Source organism: Nerophis lumbriciformis, linkage group LG21 (assembly GCF_033978685.3).
Source record: "Nerophis lumbriciformis linkage group LG21, RoL_Nlum_v2.1, whole genome shotgun sequence".
In the NCBI taxonomy this organism is placed as follows: Eukaryota; Metazoa; Chordata; class Actinopteri; order Syngnathiformes; family Syngnathidae; genus Nerophis; species Nerophis lumbriciformis.
The window spans coordinates 9439568-9458478 of record NC_084568.2 but is presented as its reverse complement, the minus strand read 5'-3'; the positions used below and the strand labels follow the sequence as shown (position 1 = coordinate 9458478).

Here is an 18911-nt window from a genome sequence, read left to right as displayed (position 1 = left end):
TCTGGCATTCTGCATCTTCCTTTTCACAATACCCCACAGATTTTCTATGGGGCTAAGGTCAGGGGAGTTGGCGGGCCAATTTAGAACAGAAATACCATGGTCCGTAAACCAGGCACGGGTAGATTTTGCGCTGTGTGCAGGCGCCAAGTCCTGTTGGAACTTGAAATCTCCATCTCCATAGAGCAAGTCAGCAGCAGGAAGCATGAAGTGCTCTAAAACTTGCTGGTAGACGGCTGCGTTGACCCTGAATCTCAGGAAACAGAGTGGACCGACACCAGCAGATGACATGGCACCCCAAACCATCACTGATGGTGGAAACTTTACACTAGACTTCAGGCAACGTGGATCCTGTGCCTCTCCTGTCTTCCTCCAGACTCTGGGACCTCGATTTCCAAAGGAAATGCAAAATTTGCATGGTTGGGTGATGGTTTGGGGTGCCATGTCATCTGCTGGTGTCGGTCCACTCTGTTTCCTGAGATCCAGGGTCAACGCAGCCGTCTACCAGCAAGTTTTAGAGCACTTCATGCTTCCTGCTGCTGACCTGCTCTATGGAGATGGAGATTTCAAGTTCCAACAGGACTTGGCGCCTGCACACAGCGCAAAATCTACCCGTGCCTGGTTTACGGACCATGGTATTTCTGTTCTAAATTGGCCCGCCAACTCCCCTGACCTTAGCCCCATAGAAAATCTGTGGGGTATTGTGAAAAGGAAGATGCAGAATGCCAGACCCAAAAACGCAGAAGAGTTGAAGGCCACTATCAGAGCAACCTGGGCTCTCATAACACCTGAGCAGTGCCAGAAACTCATCGACTCCATGCCACGCCGCATTAACGCAGTAATTGAGGCAAAAGGAGCTCCAACCAAGTATTGAGTATTGTACATGCTCATATTTTTCATTTTCATACTTTTCAGTTGGCCAACATTTCTAAAAATCCCTTTTTTGTATTAGCCTTAAGTAATATTCTAATTTTGTGACACACGGAATTTCGGATTTTCATTTGTTGCCACTTCAAATCATCAAAATTAAATGAAATAAACATTTGAATGCATCAGTCTGTGTGCAATGAATAAATATAATGTACAAGTTACACCTTTTGAATGCAATTACTGAAATAAATCAAGTTTTTCAAAATATTCTAATTTACTGGCTTTTACCTGTATCTTGTCCTTATTTTCCTTAGCTCAACTTTTGTAAAGTCCTTCAGGACATATTGTCTATGAACTGTGCCCGGAAAATATTATTTCACTAAAACTGCCTCCCATTCCTTCATATTTGTTTTTGACTGTTACACAAACTATTTGTTTACATAGTTAACAGTTTATGTTACAACCATAATGAAAAAAAAAGTTGATAATTACATTCTTGTCCTCTAAATTCAACACGCAACACCCCATACTGTAGACGTCAATAACACGGTTTAATGCTTGCGAATGTGTTTAAAAAAAAAAAGTCACATATGATTTCCTTTTGCCACCTTATGCACTTGAATGTATAATACTTCACATGTGAATAATCCTGTATAATAGACTGTATTTATATTATTCACATGTGAATAACACTGTATAATAGACTGTATGTATATTATTCACATGTGAATAACGCTGTATAATAGACTATATTATTCACATGTGAATAATGCTATATAATAGACTGTATTCATATTATTCACATGTGAATAATGCTGTATAATAGACTGTATTTATATTATTCACATGTGAATAATGCTGTATAATAGACTGTATTCATATTATTCACATGTGAATAATGCTGTATAATAGACTAGATTTATATTATTCACATGTGAATAATGCTGTATAATAGACTGGATTTATATTATTCACATGTGAATAACGATGTATAATTGACTGTATTTATATTATTCACATGTGAATAACGCTGTATAATAGACTATATTATTCACATGTGAATAATGCTATATAATAGACTGTATTCATATTATTCACATGTGAATAATGCTGTATAATAGACTGTATTTATATTATTCACATGTGAATAATGCTGTATAATAGACTGTATTCATATTATTCACATGTGAATGATGCTGTATAATAGACTAGATTTATATTATTCACATGTGAATAATGCTGTATAATAGACTATATTATTCACATGTGAATAACGATGTATAATAGACTGTATTTATATTATTCACATGTGAATAACACTGTATAATAGACTGTATGTATATTATTCACATGTGAATAACGCTGTATAATAGACTATTTATATTATTCACATGTGAATAATGCTATATAATAGACTGTATTCATATTATTCACATGTGAATAATGCTGTATAATAGACTGTATTTATATTATTCACATGTGAATAATGCTGTATAATAGACTGTATTCATATTATTCACATGTGAATAATGCTGTATAATAGACTAGATTTATATTATTCACATGTGAATAATGCTGTATAATAGACTGGATTTATATTATTCACATGTGAATAATGCTGTATAATAGACTGGATTTATATTATTCACATGTGAATAATGCTGTATAATAGACTGTATTTATATCATTCACATGTGAATAATGCTGTATAATAGACTATATTATTCACATGTGAATAATGCTGTATAATAGACTGGATTTATATTATTCACATGTGAATAATGGTGTATAATAGAATGTATTTATATTATTCACATGTGAATAATGCTGTATAAAAGACTGTATTTATATTATTCACATGTGAATAATGCTGTATAATAGACTGTATTTATATAATTCACATGTGAATAATTTTGTATCATAGAATGTATTTATACTATTCACATGTGAATAATTCTGTATAAAAGACTGTATTTATATTATTCACATGTGAATAATGCTGTATAATAGACTGTATTTATATTATTCACATGTGAATAATGCTGTATAATAGACTATATTATTCACATGTGAATAATGCTGTATGATAGACTGGATTTATATTATTCACATGTGAATAATGGTGTATAATAGAATGTATTTATATTATTCACATGTGAATAATGCTGTATAAAAGACTGTATTTATATTATTCACATGTGAATAATGCTGTATAATAGACTGTATTTATATAATTCACATGTGAATAATTTTGTATCATAGAATGTATTTATACTATTCACATGTGAATAATTCTGTATAAAAGACTGTATTTATATTATTCACATGTGAATAATGCTGTATAATAGACTGTATTTATATTATTCACATGTGAATAATGCGGTATAATAGACTGAATTTATATTATTCACATGTGAATAATGCTGTATAATAGACTGAATGTATACTATTCACATGTGAATAATGCTGTATAATAGACTGGATTTATATTATTCACATGTGAATAATGCTGTATAAAAGACTGTATTTATATTATTCACATGTGAATAATGCTGTATAATAGACTGGATTTATATTATTCACATGTAAAAAATACCCAAGTGCTTATTGTTTATTGTGAGCGAACTGTGGTGCTGAATTTCCCCCAGGGATCAATAAAGTACTTTCTATTCTATTTTATTATCCTTGAGCTCTTTCTAGACAGAGCTTAATTGGAGGACACCTGTTGTGGATTCAGTTAATTGGCCATATAAAGTTTGGATGTCTGTGTAATAAATAACATAAAAGGCCATAGAAGTACCATAAATATTGTATTAACAGAAAATATCAGGTATTTTTTTCCAAAACTCACATCACGGAACAGGTTTAATAATAAAGTCAAGTACAGTACACTACCTTTGGTTGGTTTTTCCCATCATGCATTGCGGTTTCCGGTTGTTGTTTTTTAATTTCTCTACTAATTATTTATTTAAGTAGCATGTACGATTAAAAAAAACGTTAAAAAAAAACAAAAAACATATACGGTACTATAAACAGTGTTTTTTTGAAATTACTGAAAAAAGGTAAATTCACTTGTGAAGTACAAAACAATTGAAAGGAAGTGGGGAATAAATAAAATGAGACACGTGTGTCGATAAACCAGGAGGAAGGGACATGAACTTTAAAAATATATTTACAAAAAATATACATAAAATACCATAAATACAGAATTTAAGAAATGATAAATGAATTGGGAACTGATGATGAACTGAATGTTTCGAAAACGTTGTTTATCTCCTTTGAATTAAATTAAAAAACAAATACCTGTGTGGTCATACCACCGCTAGATGTCAGTGTTGAACGCAAACAAAGTATGTCAGGATAAACACAAAAGTCTATTAAAAAAACAAACAAGTGAAATCAATCTAATTTAATCCGGAGTATTTTTGTGTCCAAAATTTCTCATGTAGCTTTATTTAAAATAAAATAAAAATTCCTTTTGGAAGGGTGTCCGGTATTTGGTATAGATTGGCTTTAATGATATGAAAATTCCAAAAATTTCTGGCGATTGGGTAGTTAACGACTTCATTATTTTTATAAAATTGTATCAAATTAAAATATAATTTGAATTTTGGTTCAATCCCACTGCTGAAAATAATATGTCTTGTTTGGATCAATTATATTTGACATGCAAAGTCAATGCAGATGAAAGTAAATATAATTGAGAGGTTATATACTTATTTATTTCTATTCAGTAATTTTTTCTGTAGACCAAGTATTATGTTCTAAAATCTGACATTTAGTCCTTGAAATAAAAGAAATAAGATTCCATTTCAGCTCTTGTAGTTGTGTATTTTTTTTCCATATTGTAAATATTGAAGCTCATAAATTATATTTACAATACCATTTTTTTCTATCACCTGTGTGAGAATATTAATCTGAAGACAATTATATGACATTTTGCTTACTAAGTATCTGGAAAAAAAGATCCTCTCATGCAACAACTTGCCCTTCCAACTATTGTGCAGTACTGTAGCACGCAGTCTGGTGTCTAATATAAACTGTGTTAATGAACTCTGTCTTTGTGGGTCCCATTGAGACTGTTGTGGCAGTTGTCACTAATCCTCACAGATTAGTCTCGTTTGCCCTGCCTGCATAATCCAAAACGAGACAACGTGGAAGTTGATGTGAAGGGTGAGAAAAATACAAGCAATCAATTGTAGATGACACTTTACAGGCGCAGGGGGGCGCTCGACTCATAAATGTCACAACAAAAAAATAAAAAAATAAATCACATTTATAGTCTTTGCCATATTTGTATTACACTGAACAATATTTTGCAGTTTAAAATAGTTTACACCAAAATAAAAAATACAAATGTCAACACAACTGGACAGCTCATTGGGTACACCTGCTAGTCTAATGATCTATGTACAATGTAAATATATCATAAATACATTCTAAACATATTGTTAAATAACTCAGTGTCAATCAAAAATGCACATTTTTATATTTGTTAAAAATTGCATATTATAATGAAAATTGTTTTCATTGAGGGCCACATTGCAGTAACAGTGAACATGTGAATTTTAAAGTATAATGGCCACATGATATCACTACACAATTGCATATGCATTTAGTTATTAGATATTTACGTACTTATAACTTGCTTTGAAATCATAAGTCAGGATGACAATCAGATATATATTTATATTTTAACAAAAATATGTTTGGAATATAAGGGAATATATTTTTAGCATGATTAGATGATACTAAAGTTTAAAAGGCACGCAGTTATATGCAGTACATGCAATTTTCTGTCAAAATTGAAAGAACAAATATGTTGAGTAAGGATAATGAAGTGCTTTATTAACACATATTATTGCCATATATGAGTTTGATGCATGTGTATATTATATCATATAACATTATATTATTATTTTATCCTCATTACAATATATGTTTCATATAATGTATTATAATGCAGTAGGATATAATATACAATATAAATGTATATAAAAAAATACTAAAATTATATATATATATATATATATATATACAATATTATAATACATTATATATTATGACTTTACATTTTTTTTGTATTTACATATACACAAACCTATATTGTATTTTATTATGTTATGTATAAAAAGTAATTTTTTAAATGTTAATATCATATAATTAATACATTCCAATATATATTTAAATGATTACATTAACTACGCTATTTTATTTGGTTTGTTTAATATTTAATCTATTAAAAATAAAAATACATATATTATCAATATTTTTAAAATATTTCAATATATTCAAAATATAGCATGTAATTATTACTTTTAAATTATTATTGTACATTCTTTTCATATTTTATATTGTATTATAAGATAGTATAATACAATATAATATAAAAATAATATAAATAGTAATAACGATATAGATATATACAAAAATATTATATTACATGACATATTATGACATGACGAAATTTTATTTTATTTGTATTCACACACGCCCACACACACACACACACACACACACACACACACACACACACACACATACTATAATATATATATATATATATATATATATATATATAAATATGTACATATATATATATATATAAATAAATATGTACATATACATATATATACACATATATATATATATATATATATATATATATATATATATATATATATATATATATATACATATACATATACATATATATATATATATATATATATACATATACATATACATATACATATATATATACATATACATATATATATATATATATATACACATATATATATATATATACATACAATATAAACGGTAATTTTAAAACGTTAATTTAATATATAATTATTACATTACAATATATATTACAATTAATACATTATATTACGCTATTTTATTTTGTTTATTTTTATATTTAATCGATTAAAAACTAAAATACATACATTATCAATATTTTTAAATATTTCAATATATTCAAAATAGTATACAATGTAGTTATGTTATTACTTTTAAATTATTATACATTTTTTTCACATTATTTTATATTGTATTATAAGATAGTATAATACAATATAATATAGAAAATAATATAAATAGTAATAACGATATAGATATATATAAAAATATATTACATGATATATTATGACATTACATAATTTTGTTTTATGTGTATTCACACACACGCACACACACACGCACACACACACACACACACACACGCACACACACACACATATATATATACATATATATAACCTTTATTGTATTTTATGATATAATGTAAAAATATACATGTATATATACAATAATATAAAAAGTAATTTTAAAATGTTAATATATAATTACTACATTACAGTATACATTAAAATTATTACATTATACTACGTTATTTTATTTTGTTTATTTTTCTATTTAATCTATTAAAAATAAAAATACATTATCAATATTTTAAAATATTTCAATATATTCAAAATATAGTATATAACGTAGTTATATTATACATGAATACAAACAGTTATATTATTTTAAAATTATTACCATACATGTTTTCATATTATTGTATTATAATACAATATAATATATATATAGTAATAATAACGATATAAATAAATATAATATATTGTAGACATAGACATCAGACTACATTATCATTAATCAGGCTTCTCATTAATGGCTCTTTCCGCGTAATTGGGTGATCCAGATGTGGGCTGCGTCCAGATGTGTCCGCCTAAACGCGTGTACGTGCGCGCGCGCGCGCGTGTTTCTTTACAGTCTCCCCAAGACGTCGAGGGAGTGCGCGAACCAATCAGAGGGGGCCGGGGGGCGGGGTCGTGCGTGGCTACTGTAGTGGATGTGCACACACACACACACACACACACGCACACTCTCACACACACACACAAAAAATGGATCATTTCAAGCGCATAGAGTCTCTCCATTCAAATCCACGACGAAGGCGAACTGTGTTCGTGCGCTGAATCGATTGTCCGATGCAAGGACGTGGCGTGAAGAGGAGAATGAGCCACTAGGCATCGGGTGGACGAGCTGGTAAGAGCGAGGCTGCTGCGTGTGCGTGTTTGTGTCGCGGGTGGAAGTGGATTTCTACTGTCTTCTGTCCGTGTGTTGATGTTTGGATGCTGCTCTTATTGCATAGTAGTTCATGTCATTGTATTGACTAATTATTATTATTATTATTAATACAAGTCATACTGTGCAACACATTGCTATTTATTTCATTCCTGCGTGTAAGTGTCGGAGCAGCGGGGACATGAGGTGCGTGCTCCATGATGCTTTCTCTTTATTTGAGAGGTGCCTGCCGGATATACAGTATAATAATAATAATAATAATGAGAGCATGCCACTGTTCGAAAGCATAATCAGTCAGCACAGGTTAATGCATTCATCTGCCACACCTGACCTCAGCTTCATTGTGTCACTTAATACTGTGTACATATGATGGCTACTTACTGTAGGGCAGGGGTCGGCAACCCAAAATGTTGAAAGAGCCATATTGGACCAAAAATACCAAAAAAAAAAAAAGCCTTCTATAAGTGATATAATGAAGTCGACACATGATGTACAGTCGTGGTCAAAAGTTTGCATACACTTGTCCGTCCATCCATCCATCCATCCATCTTCTTCCGCTTATCCGAGGTCGGGTCGCGGGGGCAGCAGCCTAAGCAGGGAAGCCCAGACTTCCCTCTCCCCAGCCACTTCGTCCAGCTCTTCCTGTGGGACCCCGAGGCGTTCCCAGGCCAGCCGGGAGACATAGTCTTCCCAACGTGTCCTGGGTCTTCCCCGCGGCCTCCTACCGGTCGGACGTGCCCTAAACACCTCCCTAGGGAGGCGTTCGGGTGGCATCCTGACCAGATGCCCGAACCACCTCATCTGGCTCCTCTCGATGTGGAGGAGCAGCGGCTTTACTTTGAGCTCCCCCCGGATGGCAGAGCTTCTCACCCTATCTCTAAGGGAGAGCCCCGCCACCCGGCGGAGGAAACTCATTTCGGCCGCTTGTACCCGTGATCTTGTCCTTTCGGTCATAACCCAAAGCTCATGACCATAGGTGAGGATGGGAACGTAGATCGACCGGTAAATTGAGAGCTTTGCCTTCCGGCTCAGCTCCTTCTTCACCACAACGGATCGATACAGCGTCCGCATTACTGAAGACGCCGCACCGATCCGCCTGTCGATCTCACGATCCACTCTTCCCCCACTCGTGAACAAGACTCCGAGGTACTTGAACTCCTCCACTTGGGGCAAGATCTCCTCCCCAACCCGGAGATGGCACTCCACCCTTTTCCGGGCGAGAACCATGGACTCGGACTTGGAGGTGCTGATTCTCATCCCAGTCGCTTCACACTCAGCTGCGAACCGATCCAGTGAGAGCTGAAGATCCTGGCCAGATGAAGCCATCAGGACCACATCATCTGCAAAAAGTGTTACACAAGTGCTACACTTGTGTAACAAGTGTTACAGTGTTACAAGTTAAAGTGTTAAAGTGTTACAAGTGCATACACTTGTAAAGAACATAATGTCATATTGCTGGGTATTGCGGTCAAACGGCTTGATTTTTGTTTCATCTGACCACAGAACTTTCCTTCCAGAAGGTCTTATCTTTATCCTTGAGATGTCAGATGAAACAAAACTTCAGCTGTTTGGCCACAATACCCAGCAATATGTTTGGAGGAGAAAAGGTGAGGCCTTTCATCGCAGGAACACCATCCCTACCGTCAAGCATGGTGGTGGGATTATTATGCTCTGGGCCTGTTTTGCTGCCAATGGAACTGGTGCTTTACAGAGAGTAAATGGGACAATGAAAAAGGAGGATTACCTCCAAATTCTTCAGGACAACCTAAAATCATCAGCCCGGAGGTTGGGTCTTGGGCGCGGTTGGGTGTTCCAACAGGACAATGACCCCAAACTAGGGGTGTAATGGTACGTGTTTTTGTATTGAACCGTTTCGGTACGGGGGTTCCGGTTCGGTTCGGAGGTGTACCGAACGAGTTTCCACACGGACATATAAAGTAGCGTAACGCACGTTGTGTAAACCAGTGTTTTTCAACTAGTGTGCCGTGAGATACAGTCTGGTGTGCCGTGGGAGATTATCTAAATTCACCTATTTGGGTTAAAAAAGTATTTTTTGCAAAGCAGTAGTTATAGTCTGCAAATGATGTGTTGTTGTTGAGTGTCGGTGCTGTCTAGAGCTCGGCAGAGTAACCGTGTAATACTCTTTCATATCAGTAGGTGGCAGCCGGTTGCTAATTGCTTTGTAGATGTCAGAAACAGCAGGAGGCAGTTTGAAAGTAAAAAGGTGTCTAATGCTTAAACCAAAAATAAACAAACAGGTGAGTGCCCCTAAGAAAAGGCATTGAAGCTTAGGGAAGGCTATGCAGAACGAAACTAAAACTGAACTGGCTACAAAGTAAACAAAAACAGAATGCTGGACGACAGCAAAGACTTACTGCGGAGCAAAGACGCCGTCCACAATGCACACCCGAACATGACGTGACAATCAACAATGTCCCCACAAAGAAGGATAAAAACAACTGAACTAGTCTTGATTGCTAAAACAAAGTAGATGCGGGAAATATCGCTCAAAGGAAGACGTGAAACTGCTACAGGAAAATACCAAAAAAAAAGAGGAAAAGCCACCAAAATAGGAGTGCAAGACAAGAACTAAAACACTACACACGGGAAAACACCAAAAAACTCAAAATAAGTCACGGCATGATGTGACAGGTGGTGACAGTACACCTACTTTGAGACAAGAGCTATAGTGATGCATGCTTGGTTATGGTTTAAAGTCATATCCAACAATTGCGACAACGACTTTTTACTGTCAACTGAGTTTCGTTTTTTAATGATTTCTGCTGGTGGTGTGCCTCCAGATTTTTTCAACGCAGAAAATGTGCTTTGGCTCAAAAAAGGTTGAAAAAAACTGGTGTAAACAATGCACACCGAGGCACAACACACGGCATGCTAGCAGCTAACGGGCTACGATAGACTGACCATACGTCCTCTTTTCACCGGACATGTCCTCTTTTGCGGAGCTGTCAGGGCGGAGTTTCTTAAATGCCTCAAATGTCCGGCATTTTGAGTTAGGGATGCGTGTATTTTCAATGTACGTTCAGGGTTAAGAAGGGGTTAAAAACAAAACAAATTGTGAAGGTGCGCAGCAGCATTGGTGAGGGAGGGGCAGAGACAGAGAGAGAGAGAGAGAGAGAGTTATGATAAACGCGCATGCTTTCTTTTCTGCTTTTTATCCATAGATTTAATTTTTTTATTATCTATAGCAGGGGTGTCAAAAGTGTGCCCCGGAGGCCATTTGTGGCCCAGAGCTAATGTTTTAAAGGCCCACGGCACATTCTAAAAATACTATTAAAATCAACAAAAACATAACAAAAGTGAAATAAAAAAGCTGTTGACTAATAAAACAAAGCTGTTTTTTTTGTCTTTCAAACTGTCATTGCTCAAAACATAATATTGAATCAAAATCAATGTTATTATGAATTATTGACCTATCCAAGGTTCCCATTACTTCACATCAAATATTCCCCAAAGAAAAATATATTTGGTGGAAGATTTTGCAAATTTGGTAAATAGATAACCCAAAAATTTATATTTTGTTGTTTGTCTTACTGTACCGAAAATGAACCAAACCGTGACCTCTAAACCGAGGTACGTACCGAACCGACATTTTTGCGTACCGTTACACGCCTACGCCAAACACACATCAAAAGTGGTAAAGGAATGGCTAAATCAGGCTAGAATGAAGGTTTTACAATGGCCTTCCCAAAGTCCTGACTTAAACGTGTGGACAATGCTGAAGAAACAAGTCCATGTCTGAAAACCAACACATTTAGCTGAACTGCACCAATTTTGTCAAGAGGAGTGGTCAAAAATTCAAGCAGAAGCTTCTGGATGGCTACCAAAAAGTGCCTTATTGCAGTGAAACTTGCCAAGGGTCATGTAAACAAATATTAACATTGCTGTATGTATACTTTTGACCCAGCACATTTGCTCACATTTTCAGTAGACCCATAATAAATTCATAAAAGAACCAAACTTCATGAATGTTTTTTGTGACCAACAAGTATGTGCTCCAATCACTCTATCACAAAAGAAATAAGAGTTGTAGAAATGATTGGAAACTCAAGACAGCCATGACATTATGTTCTTTACAAGTGTATGTAAACTTTTGACTACGAGTGTCTATATTAGCTATAATAGCCTACTATCAAAATGACTATGTGTCGCAGGCTGACGCGAATCATTGACAGAAATGTTGAAATGTAATATTTATTCTACACATACGCAGGCTTCTCAGAGGGTGAGATAACTCATCTAAATTACGGGCTGTCTTCTTGGAATGGATTTATAACAATCTATGCAAGCTGGGTAACGTTTGCTGTGGTCTGGAACAACATGGCACACAAACCACTATGAGAAATGCAGCCAATATTACATACAGATGATATGTCATGAGTAATGCAGATATAAATTAAATACACAGAGGACACGGGAAATTAAATGAGCTCAAATATACCTACAAACGAGGCATAATTATGCAATACGTACATAAAGCTCGCCTAAATAGCATGTTAGCATCGATTAGCTTGCCTGATAAGTCAACAACATCAACAAAGTTCACCTTTGTACATTCACACAGTATAAAATGACTGGTGGACAAAACGAGACAACGAATGAGTGGCATGAAACATGTCTTTCTCTGGCATCGTTGAAGAAAGTTATACGTGTAAACAAACTATGGCGAGTTCAAGGACTGCCAAAATTGGTAGGACAAAACGGCGCTCGCCAAATCGTGGGATTTCTAACAATTAGGGCCAAGGGAAAAGAAAAGTGTTAGAGATCTCATACCGCCAATTCAAAACTGCTAGGCAAAAACTATGAAAACACTTGAAGTTAAAGGTTTGGCAACAATATAAACCTAAATAATACGGTCGTTTTAGAAATACGGCCATAACTTTGTCACAATGACTGCATTTGAAGCCACGCTAAATTAGTAATTATCTCTATGGGATTTTGAATGGATGTGGCCGTGATGCTGCTAAACCGCAGTAAATAGACTCACTGCAGAATAAAAGTTTAACAGAAACGAATATAAGTGTATCCATTAGGGAATTCAGTCTATTAAAGTAGAAGAAGCAGGGGAGGTTTGTGGGGGTGGCGCTTTGTGAACAGCGAAACGTGAAAATGTCCTTTAGGCACCCGTTTAAACTGCACACCAAATCTGATTTTTTTTTTTTTTGCCTTCAAGTGACACAGATCAGATTTTTTTTTTCCGGGTGTTGTTGATAAATGGCTTTCGCTTTGCTTAGGAGAGTTTTAACGTGCACTTACAGATGTAGCGACAAACTGTAGTTACTGACAGTGGTTTTCTGAAGTGCTCCTGAGCCCATGTGGTGATATCCTTTACACACCGATGTCGCTTTTTGATGCAACACCGCCTGAGGGATCGACGTTCACGTGCATTTGATGTTGGTTTTCCGCCTTGCCGTTTACGTGCAGTGATTTCTCCACATTCTCTGAACCTTTTGGTGATATTAAGGTGTTATTATGGTGAAATCCCTAAATTCCTTGCAATAGCTGGTTGAGAAATGTTGTTAAACTGTTCGACAATTTGCTCACGCATTTGTTGACAAAGTGGTGACCCTCGCCCCATCCTTGTTTGTGAATGACTGAGCATTTCATGAAAGCTGCTTTTATACCCAATCATGGCACCCACCTGTTTGATGGGCATTGCTCAACTTTCTCAGTCTTTTTTGCCACTTGTGCCAGCTTCTTTGAAACATGCTGCAGGCATCAAATTCCACGTTTACCAGTTCGAATGTTAAGTATTTTGTCTTTGCAGTCTATTCAATTGAATATAAGTTGAAAAGGATTTGCAAATCATTGTATTCTGTTTTTATTTACCATTTACACAACGTGCCAACTTCACTGGTTTTGGGTTTTGTACATGAATATATATTTTGATTACGAAATTTGCTTAAGAACCACGCTGATGTCTGTGTCTTCCCTACTTAACAGCCATAAAAAGATTACAAACATCTCAAATATATTACACCATTCAAACATTATATCACTTTCATTTGATTTTATGTAAAAAAAACACATTTTTAAGGTGTTGCGACTTTTTATTTTATTTTGTAGTAGTAGCAACTTCTACCCGGTAAACCTCCTTTCTTTCACTTGATCAAAGTGACGTCCAAGCCACATTTGGGGCCTGTGCGTGTTTACACTGGAGTCTGATAAAAATCACATTTTACTTGCAGTGTAAACAGTCCGAGGAAAAAAATCAGTTCTCAAAAAAGTCAGATTTGGGCCACTTTGGCCTGCAGTGTCAATGTAGTCTAAGATTGGTTGCTAGTTGCTTTTTTTGCATCTCCAGGGCTTTGATTACCGTATTTTCCGGACCATAGGGCGCAACGGATGATAAGGCGCACCGCCGATGAATGGTCTATTTTTGATCTTTTTTCATATATAAGGCGCACCGGATAATAGGGCGCATTAAAGGAGTCATATTATTATTTTTTTCCCAAATGTAAAACACTTCCTTGTGGTCTACATTAAAGATGTCCGATAATGGCTTTTTTGCCGATATTCCGATATTTTCCAACTCTTAATTACCGATTCCGACACAAACCGATACCGATATATACAGTCGTGGAATTAACACATTATTATGCCTAATTCTGTTGTGATGCCCCGCTGGATGCATTAAACAATGTAACAAGGTTTTCCAAAATAAATCAACTCAAGTTATGGAAAAAAATGCCAACATGGCACTGACATATTTATTATTGAAGTCACAAATTGCATAATTTTTTTTCAACATGCCTCAAAACAGCAGCTTGGAATTTGGGACATGCTCTCCCTGAGAGAGCATGAAAAGGTTTAGGTGGGCGGGGTTGAGGTGGGAGTGGGGGGTGTAGGTGATGGCGGGGGGTGTATATTGTAGCGTCCCGGAAGAGTTAGCGCTGCAAGGGGTTCTGGGTATTTGTTCTGTTGTGTTTATGTTGTGTTACGGTGGGGATGTTCTCCCGAAATATGTTTGTCATTCTTGTTTGGTGTGGGTTCACAGTGTGGCGCATATTTGAAACAATGTTAAAGTTGTTTATACGACCACCCTCAGTGTGACCTGTATGGCTGTTGACCAAGTATGCGTTGCATTCACTTGTGTGTGTTAAAAGCCGTAGATATTATGTGATTGGGCCGGCACGCAAAGGCAGTGCCTTTAAGGTTTATTGGCGCTCTGCACTGGCGTTTTAAAAAGTCATACATTTTACTTTTTGAAACCGATACTGATAATTTCCGATATCACATTTTAAAGCATAATTTCGGCAGTTTGATACTATCGGACATCTCTCGTCTACATAACATGTAATGGTTGTTCTTTGGTCAACATGTTGCATAGATTATGTTTACCATTCTCAAGCCACTTTCTGACAGTCGCTTCAGGATGCGCCGTTTTGTGGGCGGTCTTATTTACGTGGCTCACCTTTGGTAGCGTCTTCTCCCCGTCATCTTTGTTGAAGCGGTGTAGCGTGCAAGGACGGGAGTGGAAGAAGTGTCAAAAGATGGAGCTAACTGTTTTAATGACATTCAGACTTTACTTCAATCAATAACGGAGCAGCATCTCCTCATCCCGTGAAAAACCGTCCGACCGAAACTCTCTAATAACTAAAGTTCCTTGGGTGAATTATATGAACTCACTACACCGGTATGTTTTAGCGCTTTCATGGAGAGTTTACTGACAGATATAAGTAAGAACTTTACACTACTTTATATTAGAAATGGCAACAGCGGAGGATAAATGTCCCATAAACAAGGAAATAGAGAAAAAGAAGAAGCTTATCGACTACGGTGTTGGCACGGACTAAAATAAGGCGGACGCACGCAATTTTTCAGGATTCATGCAGATCCCAAATACAGATCAGCAGGTATCAGAAGGTAAGAAAAGTTGCTTTGGCATAACTTTGCAAAACAAAACGTCACATAATACAGTATGTCTTACCTTATACACACACTATAATACTCCTATGTTGAAGCACAGTACAATCCATCAAGCGGTGCGGCTTCATAGCTTACCAAAGTCGTACTAAAACATTTTGATTGATTTTTGAGCACCGTGTGTATTGTTCTATATTTTCAATGGAACATATAAAATGTTGGTGTTGTTTACTTGAGTCATATTGCCATCATAGTGTAGTTTACACGTATCTCTTATGTGTGACTGCCATTATATTGCAATCCACACGTATCTCTTATGTGTGACTGCCATCATAGTGTAGTCTATACGTATCTCTTATGTGTGACTGCCATCATATCGCAGTCTACATGTATCTCTTATGTGTGACTGCCATCATATTGCAGTCTACACGTATCTCTTGTATGACTGCCATTATATTGCAGTCTACACGTATCTCTTATGTGTGAGTGCCATCATAGTGTAGTCTACACGTATCTCTTATGTGTGACTGCCATCATATCGCAGTCTACACGTATCTCTTGTGTGACTGCCATTATATTGCAGTCCACACTTATCTCTTGTGTGTGACTGCCATCATAGTGCAGTCTACACGTAAATCTTATGTGTGACTGCCATTATATTGCAATCCACACGTATCTCTTATGTGTGACTGCCATCATATCGCAGTCTACACGTATCTCTTATGTGTGAGTGCCATCATAGTGTAGTCTACACGTATCTCTTATGTGTGACTGCCATCATATCGCAGTCTACACGTATCTCTTGTGTGACAGCCATCTACTGGTCACACTTATCATGTCACCATGTACCAAATAAAATTGCATCGAGGTCGGTAAGCACAACCAGAATTATTCCGTACATTAGGCGCACCGGGTTATAAGGCGCACTGTCAAATTTTGAGAGAAAAAAAAGGATTTTAAGTGCGCCTTATAGTCTGGAAAATACGGTACATAGGAACCAAGTCACAGGGTACACTCATGGTCCCTTGTGATCTGTCTTCTTATTCTCTGGCAGACCAGATTTTTTTGTGGCGGGCTACCATTGCAGTACGTAGGTGTCGCATATTATCATTAATTTGTACTGTTCAGAACATTTTCCTATTGTCGGTCTATGCAAAATCATACAAAGTGATGTCGCTCGGTTCTTTCTAAGACGCATTAACAGGAAGAGCGGAAAAAACACCTGATTTTGTTTGTGCTCAACGCCCACTCCTATAATGAATCCCAACGCGGCGAGCAAAAACGTCGTAATTATACTTGGCAATTAATTACAACTCGCTTGTTGTGTTTTTGATGAAAAAAAGACGGGCTGCAATAAAGTGGTGTCCCTATCTGGCATGCATTGGGGGGGAAAGTGGATCCTGACAGCCAGCTTGGCGCAGATCCCCTCTGATTGATGAAACGTCTCTTTGGAAATGACAGCGCCTCATCTTAATGGGATTTTACGTGCATACGATATTTTGGTAACACACCTTCCCCGGTGGGAAGAAGAAGAACCTGGTATCTTGGGAGTCGTCCCCGATTTAGACGACGACTATCTGCATCTTACTGGAGCTTTAAACCCCTCAAGTGTGTGGCTTGGATCCTTTAGGGCTGGGTTCCCCAACCTTTTTTCCTACCAGGGACCGGTTTAATGTAGGCATTATTTTCCCGGACCAGCTTTCTACTTGTGGCAGATATAAACAGCAAAAAGTATGAGCATGAAAAATTAGCCTTTCGGCTACAATCTGGCGCATTAATATTTTATGTGCATTGTCTAATGTACTATAACAAAGGAGTTATATTAACAAGCTTATTGGTGTGTTTAGTGGCACAGGAGAATGTTAAGTGGGAGAAAATGCGGTAGCTTATAAATTAATTAATGTTTATGTGCGGCCCGGTAGAAAATGCGTCACGGACCGGTACCGGTCCCCGGACCGGTGGTTGGGGACCACTGCTTTAGGGTTTACGGTCGCGGTCATTTAAGCTTAGCTTGCATCGTTTTAAATAAGATGGGAGAATCGCCCTCTGAATGTTCTGAGCTCCTGTTTCCTTCAAAAAGCTGTCGTTTGGCTCATCTTTAAACGGCAAGCAAGCTTGGAATGACTCAACAGTGCCTCTGCTGGTCGCGGCTAAGTAATGCACTCCATTCTGCCACTATTACGCCAAGACAATTACCGTATTTTCCGGACTATAAGGCGCACTTAAAATAGAATTTTTTCCTTAAAACTGAACAGTGCGCCTTATAACCCGGTGCGCCTAATGCACGGAATAATCCTGGTTGTGCTTACCGACCTCGAAGCAATTGTATTTGGTACATGGTGCAATGATAAGTGTGACTAGTAGATGGCAGTCGCACATAAGAGATACGTGTAGACTGCAATATGATGGCAAGTCATACACAGGAGATACATGTAGACTGCAAAATGATGGCAGTCACACATAAGAGATATGTGTAGACTGCAATATGATGGCAGTCACACGAGATAGGTGTAGACTGCAATATGATGGCAGTCACACAAGAGATATGTGTAGACTGCAATATGATGGCAGTCACACGAGACAGGTGTAGACTGCAATATGATGGCAGTCACACAAGAGATACGTGTAGACTGCAATATGATGGCAGTCACACAAGAGATAGGTATAGACTGCAATATGATGGCAGTCACACATAAGAAATACGTGTAGACTGCAATATGATGGCAGTCACACATAAGAGATACGTGTAGACTGCAATATGATGGCAGTCACACATAAGAGATACGTGTGGACTGCGATATAATGGCAAGTCATACACAAGAGGTACGTGTAGACTGCAATATGATGGCAGTCACACAAGAGATACGTGTGGACTGCAATATGATGGCAAGTCACACACAAGAGATACGTGTCAACTGCAATATGATGGCAGTCACACACAAGAGATACATGTAGACTGCAATATGATGGCAAGTCACACACAAGAGATACGTGTAGACTGCAATATGATGGCAGTCACACACAAGAGATACATGTAGACTGCAATATGATGGCAAGTCACA

At 36.6% G+C, this 18911-nt stretch overlaps 1 protein-coding gene across 1 annotated transcript in view; it reads left to right on the top strand.

Moving 5' to 3' along the window:
* Window positions 1-7758: 7758 nt before the first annotated feature.
* Window positions 7759-18911, top strand: part of ext1c (exostoses (multiple) 1c) — a 246286-nt gene continuing 235133 nt past the window's right edge. The window contains exon 1 of the mRNA XM_061983143.2: window positions 7759-7926. The gene's annotated coding sequence lies outside the window, so the exon portion shown is untranslated. The remainder of the gene's footprint in view (window positions 7927-18911) is intronic.